This window comes from Pistacia vera, unplaced genomic scaffold (genome assembly GCF_008641045.1).
Source record: "Pistacia vera cultivar Batoury unplaced genomic scaffold, PisVer_v2 Contig524, whole genome shotgun sequence".
NCBI lineage: Eukaryota > Viridiplantae > Streptophyta > Magnoliopsida > Sapindales > Anacardiaceae > Pistacia > Pistacia vera.
The window spans coordinates 1197707-1205295 of NW_022196362.1; the positions used below are offsets into that span (position 1 = coordinate 1197707).

The window sequence follows — 7589 nt, forward strand, 5'->3', positions numbered from 1 at the left end:
AATGGAAAATGAAAAAAGATTTTAAGTGAATTAATTATATGGCCATGCTCATTATTTGTTGAAACAATAAAACAATAAACATTTCCTATGATTTCAACATTTGTATTTTTTCCATAAATTTCTGTCTCTTGTCATGCCCACCTTTTATCAATATTGATAAATTTCAAACACTCGAAATATATATATTTAATAATCGGGGGTTGCAAGGCTAACTTATACGCAATCGAGTAATCTCTCGGAACCTTTGAATATGATTGGTAAGAAAATTAGTGGCTATTTTATTAACAATTGAGGATGACTTAAATTCAGAATTTTAGAGTAATACACTTAAGAGTCCTATTAAACTACTCAATCACCTAAAGAATAAATAATGTCACATCAATGAATCTATGCAAATTAAATCTATTCTTCCAGCGCATACCTAAATTTGAATATAAATTTTTCAATTACATGTCTAATTATCGTTGACTTAGGTAAGTAAACGGTAAACCTAAGTCTAATAATTAATAAAAGTTTTGAAAATAAATAAATAAATAAAATCTCTTATGGAGAATTTAGTATCCACAGGTTCTTGCTTCACTATTACTCAAGACTTGAAATATTAAAGTTGGAAATAGCACCGGCCTTCAACTTGTTGAGCACAGCAGAGCAAAATAGATATTTCCATAATTATGTTTAAACAATATTATTTCATTAATTGGCATCTTTACTATCCAAAACAGAAACTACCCTCATAATTACATGGCTTAATCCAATTTGACAACTTGCTTTATTTAATTATGAAATTTCTTTTTTAATTTTATAAAAATAAATAAATATACTGTCTTAATATTTTGTTTTTTTTTTTGATGACTGAGGATGTCCGGATTAATTGTGTACACCTGACTACTCTCGGAGGCCCTAAGTTAATGATTAGATAAACCCTCCAACTTATTCATGTTAACAGTCGAAAAAATTGAACTTAAAACTTTTTAAATAATACAACTAAGAGTTCTATTGTAACCGGACCACTAAGGGTTGTTTTACCTTAATATTAATAAAGTAAAGTTTGAAAAGATAGAAATATTGATGATCATGAGACATGAGATAGATAATTTTCTTTCACCTTTTCACTCTTTTTTTTAATAGATATTTTTGAAGAACAAATAGGAATTAATTTGATTTGTAATTTATTTTATTTGAGCATGGATTCATTTATATAAGAACTAATTCACAGCCTATATAGAGTCAACTATATATATATATATATATGAATCAATTCACAATCTTATTTTAATTTATTTTCTCACCAAAATTTGTGCAAGATTGAAGTTTGAACGGTCTCTTTCTCAAATTTCCATAAAATCTGAGAATAAAAGTAGGAAATTAATTTGGTTTCTGATAAAAAGCACTTTTTTATTTTTATTTTTTTATTCTTCAAGTCAAAAAGAGCTAAAATCTTTTCAAACGGCTACTGCACCCTCTCATACGTGAAGAAGATATACATGAAGAATCAAAACACGCACGCTATAAAGGCCGTAACAGAAAGCAATTTTTTAAAAAGCAGTTTTTTAGGTACGTCTAGCTAAGCGTTGTCGACACGAAGTGCTTTTTTTCTGAGCTATAGTTGCTTATTTATTCAGATTGAGGGTCCTTTTTTTTTTTTTTTTTTGGGTAGTTGCCGCTGCCGTTGATACAATATTAAGATCTCTATATTGGGTTGTGGGTGACATATTAAAGTATGTCATAGTTATATAATATGTATAGGTTGCTTTTTATCATCAACATTTTCTAATAAAAGTGTTTTTATAGAATGATCATCCTAATTCCTAACCTCATTGTTATTCATAAAATTAATCATCATTCTCTTATGTGACATTTCAGATTAAGATATTTGACGTGAGAAAACGTTTAAAAGATATATATTATATATATATATATATATATATATATATATTATTATATATTATGTTAAATTTTACGATTGATTTATTAATGTTAATGTGTCAGCTACCATAGATATAACCGCATATAAATCACAAAAGTGATTAAATTACATAGTGGTTATATTTTTCATTTTTGATAATATTTTTATACAGTAAATAAAAATATTATATTTTTATAATTTTTATAAATTATATTTTATTTATTATTAATATTATAAAAATTATTAGTATAAATATTATTAAAATAGAGTTAATTATTTTTAATATTTTTAGTATATTAAATTAATTATATATTTTATTATGATTAGTATATTTATATATATAAATTATTATTCTTATATATTAATATATTTATATATTTAATTTATCACTTATATAGATAGATATAAAATATTAATATATATATAATTTAATATATATATATATATATTAATATTAATATATTATAATTTAATTGAATAATATCTATACATTATATTTATTTTATATTATTTTTATTATTTAATATATTTATCAGATATTATTTATATTTTTATAGTATATTTTTATTTAATATATTCATATTTTTTTTTTTTACTTAAATATTATATAGTTATAGATTTACTAACATATATTAATTATATATATATTAATTACTTTTAATATATATTTTGATTAATTTATCATATTTATTATATTATTATTATTATTTATAATCTTATTCTTAATTATGTATTATTTTATTATTTATATTTAGCTATTCAAAAATTAATATATTAATATTAAATTTATACTTCATTTAAATATTATATATAAAAAAAAAAATTATAATAAGTAATGTTATATTATATATATTTTAAATATAATATATTTATAACTAAATTATATATGTAAGATTATTATTATATATTTTTATTATTGATATATATATATATATATATTTATGTTATATATATATTATATATAATAATATATTTAATATTATATATATAAACTCTATTCTTTTATTATAATATTATATTATAAAATAATTATAAATTAAAAATATTTATATATTAATATATATATAATATATATAGTATTTTACGATTGATTTATTATGTTAATCTATTGTCGAGATGTCCCTAAAAACCACATGCTTTACTTGTGCGTATCTTATTAATTTAATGAGAACTTGACGAGTCTATCCACCTACACATCTCGTTCTTACTCCACAGCGTAAAATAAATTAAATTAATAGTGGATTTATATTTTTTGTGTCCAACATTTATAATTGAAAATTTTAATTAATTTATTTTTTTCATGTGGATTTAAAAATTAATCAAGTTTTTTTTTTTTCCATTTATTTCACGTACTGCAATTTAATTAGCAGTTAGTACGACATCATTGATTTGTTTCCATGTTTGGCATCTGAGTTGGTTGACGTTTTATATAATATACACAGGTTTGACACGAAGGAAACCCAAACCGAAAAAAAAAAAAAATATATATATATATATACATGGAGTAAAACCTCTCTATAATTATAATGCTATGACCAATTAAATTTATTACTATAAGAAGGTTATAATTTAATAGAGGTATAGTTACAAGAATTATTGCTTATTTTATAACTCATATTTTAATAGTGTTAGGATTTCAATTAATTGTTTTAGTAGCATTAAGATAGTACGGAAATGAATATCAAAGAGTCACTATATAATTAAGTGATTAGATTTGATAACTTCACTATACTAATTAAATGGATATTAATGACTTCCTCAATCATCCAAATGAACAATAAGTCATGTATATTTTAACTGAAGAATAAATCATTACTGAAATTAGACAAAAAGAGTAAGAATATAATTATGAGGACCAAAAATTTCATGCCAAGAAGCTCTAGACATGCTTGAGAGCTATATTTTGGCTTAAATAAAAAGGTGTCCATGCTAACGATTTATTACGTATCCGCAAGATAAAAAATGTGGTAACAACTCTAAAACATAAATCATTGTCCCGAACAATTTTAAATAAATATTTTATTTCTTCTTAAACCTTTAATATAATATAACATATATTTTTTGTAATATACATATAATTATTATTATATAAAAATAAGTTCTTTAAAATGAGACTTAAAAAAATTATAACTTATTGCAATGTGAAATTTATTCTTATTTATAACTAGTTCAAATTAAAACGAACTTTATATGACTATATAAAAGTTAATCCTATATATGCTCTAAAAGCTCTTCACAGACAAGTATTTGTGTTTCAGCTACCACTAGACAAAAAGTCGCCATTAAAATCATCACAATATGATTGCAACCAAACCAAGTGGGGTTTTTTCCATTTTTGATAATATTTTTATTTTTAAATTACATTAATTTTAGATTAAAGTGTTTTAATAAACTCCATGTCACGTGAGATATTAATAATTAAATCTTCTTGTTTCTTCAGAAAATTTTCAAACTGTCATGTAAGCAAGTTGGTGTAATTAAAATTATGAAGAGGCAAACTTTTGGAAGATTAAAGAAGCGCTTTTCAAAATCAATAAGCACTTTTGCTACTTTTCAGTGTCATCTCATATATATAGCTTAAAGGCAAGATTTGAGATTTCTGTAGTGTCATTATACATGGTCAGTCAAACAGGTAAATGGTGAGGGGTTTTGAAATAAATTAATAAACAGGTAAAGGTTCACAGCTTGTGAATTGTATATTTGTCGCTTTCAGAAATTTGTACAAGCGTTCGATAGAAAAGCCAAGAACATATTAAAGAGTTTTGGTTTCATGCAGAACAGAAGCAGCCACTCGAACAAACAAAATTACAAGGGAAATGCAGATAATTACACAGAAGGAGCCTGTATATGGTAAAACTCTAAATAAATATTCCCAGTATATTTATTTAAGATCTTCTGCTGCAGAACTGTACACTAGTATTAATGTTGGATGACCTGAGTGAAAAGAGGCACACACACTTCCCCAGTTGAGCTTATCAAATTCGGCTACTTTATCACGAAGATTTGAGATTATAAAAAAGGGAGGCCTGTTTCGAAATCAAAATTTGAAATCGATAACTTATGTTACAAGGAAAGGTAGATTTATTGTTGTTATTAAAAGGGCAGTTCAAATTATAGAAGAGAACATTGATTTATTGTTGTAAAAATTGTGGCAATAATAGATAGGTGAGATTATAAATGGAGTTGCGGGCGGGAGATTGAGAAGAGTTAACTTCAATAATGTTGTAATTTCAATTAATATTTTTGTATTTTGCTTTTAAGTTGTTGACGTTCGGTCCCCCCACTTTACACTTCGCCATCACCCGATACTCCATCTGTCTCATATGCTCTTCTCCTTGTTATTTTTGACTAGCTGTATAAAAAAGTAAAATTTAATATTTCTCCCAAAATTAAATTCAATAAAAAATATTCAACTTGAAACTTTCAAAGGGTTAAAAATTAACCCATGCCCAAATTACCAAACACCCTTAATGTCGTAATCCCAATATAATAATTTAGCGGTAATTATATTATATTATTAAATATGATGAAAGATTTCTTTTATGAGTTAATAAGAGTATCAATGCAATTCATAACATTAACGTGTGGGTAACATAAAAAGGGTTAAAGCCGTGAATAGAATTTAATCCTGATTAATTAATTAATCCGCCTGATTAAGGAACAAACCGTAATAATGAATAGTAGTGATGTGAAGAAGCTTTTAAGTAGTCAAAGGTTGCGAGGTCTTACTAATCAAATCAATTTGACTGAACAAATATTAACATGGCGGGTATCTTGGGCCTCACGTGACTGGCATCACACTCTTCGAGATGAATACACGCTGACTCAGCACCATATGATTTCTCTATTGCGCCAAACTCTTCCATGGCCCACCTTTGTCGTGTCAAATTCCTGTGGCTCCGTTATGATGCGGCGTTTCGTTTCACTTTTGGTCGTCACCGGAATCTCGCGTTTTGCTACCGACCGGTCCAATGCTTACCTTAATTAGCAATGATTAAATAAACTGAATTTTTTTTGAAATAACTTTTTTTTAAAAATAAAAAAAGAAATATTGAAATTTATAGTAATATTAATTAAAATGGTTGGTTGTATCCGAGTTTTTCAATTTCGGCTGTTGGGATCATATAAACAGCGATTTCAGTGTTTGGTCTTCTCCGCAACTAAAAACCTGCTTCTCTCCACTCACTAACTCTCTTACCATAACGTCTCTCTCTCTGAAATCTGTTCCGTACACTTGTTGTGACTTTCTTCATCTTCTCTTATCTTGATTCTTTTGTTCCATTTTAGAGGGGGTTAAGGATCATTTCCCTGGTTTGATCAGGAAATCTAAGAAAGTGTGTTTATTTGGAAACTTCTTAATTCTTAGTTGTATACAGGAAGTTCTGTACAAGCAGGGTTAAGCACTAGCCTTTTTCGTTCTTGTTTCAGTCCTCTAATATCTCTGTTTGTGGGTTTGTTTTTTTTTACAGTCACAGAGAGACTCAGAGGCGTCTCTTTTTCAGTCTGAAATGTGCCGGGGTTTTAACCTTCCAAGATTTTCACTGTTTTCTGTACTCTTTCTTTCCGTTTTCCTTTTGAGTTTTTCTGTCAGATTATTTATCAGATAAGGTTTCAACTTCTCTTTGACGATTCGTGGCCTTCTTGCCTTTTCTTTTCTTTCTTCTGTTTCTTTTTCTTTAGATGCGAATAGTGAGATCTGAGAGAAATTTTCAGAACACGATGATGGACCAAAGTACTATGAGTTTTCTTTGTCCCATCAAATGCACTGAACACCGAAACGTTACCAAAAGTACACCAAACCAGCCTCTTCAAAACCCAATAAAAAACTTTCCGATGATCGAATCTCCCGGAAACCAACCCCGTTACAGTAGTCACCAGAGTTGTACGGATATCTATGACCGACCACGATGCCACAGACTCTTCAAGTGATAAGAAGGAGAGTTGTTTGGCCGCCAGCGGGTGAAACGCTATGTGATAGAGATCAACATCGAACCGAGTTGCAGTAAGCCAGTAACGTTCCTGCCATTGCAACTAACGGAAAAGAGCAGCTGATGTCGCTACTTGCCGGAGACCTCTAAAACAAAATGTCTTCAACAAATAATGGAAAGAAGTTTCGCGGTGTACGGCAACGGCCTTGGGGAAAATGGGCGGCTGGAGATTCGAGATCCGCACGACGTGTACGTTTATGGTTGGGTACTTACGATACAGCTGAAGAAGCTGCAAGGGTTTATGATAATGCAGCATCAAGCTTCGAGGTCCAGACGCTTTAACAAATTTCTCTACACCGCCAGTTCAGAACCAGAAGAAGAAGAACGACAAGAACAAGAAGAAGAAAAGCCCGAAGTTAATGTTTCGTCTACAGTTTCGGGTTACGAATCGGGTGATGAGTCTCAAAGTCACAACCTTTTTCTCAACTTCTGTTCTCAATTTCAGAACTCATTCTTTCTGAAGAAAACTGAACCAGAAAAAGAAAAACTCGTAAAACGGTGTTGATGAAGAAGAAACAGCGATGGTAGAGTTTCAAGGTGAAACAACGACGAATTTGTGAATGAATCAGCCGATTTCTTACCGCTTGATTTGCCTTTCCGTCGACGAGTTTTTCAGCGATATTCCAACTCCAGAACTATCGTTTTTGAAGACAACAGCGCCCCGATTTTTCAAGACTGTATGTTCAGTGGCGATT

At 28.3% G+C, this 7589-nt stretch overlaps 1 pseudogene; it reads left to right on the plus strand.

The window, feature by feature from the left end:
- The first annotated feature begins 6625 nt into the window (after positions 1–6625).
- Positions 6626–7355, plus strand: LOC116106865 (annotated as a pseudogene).
- The last annotated feature ends 234 nt before the right edge of the window (positions 7356–7589 follow it).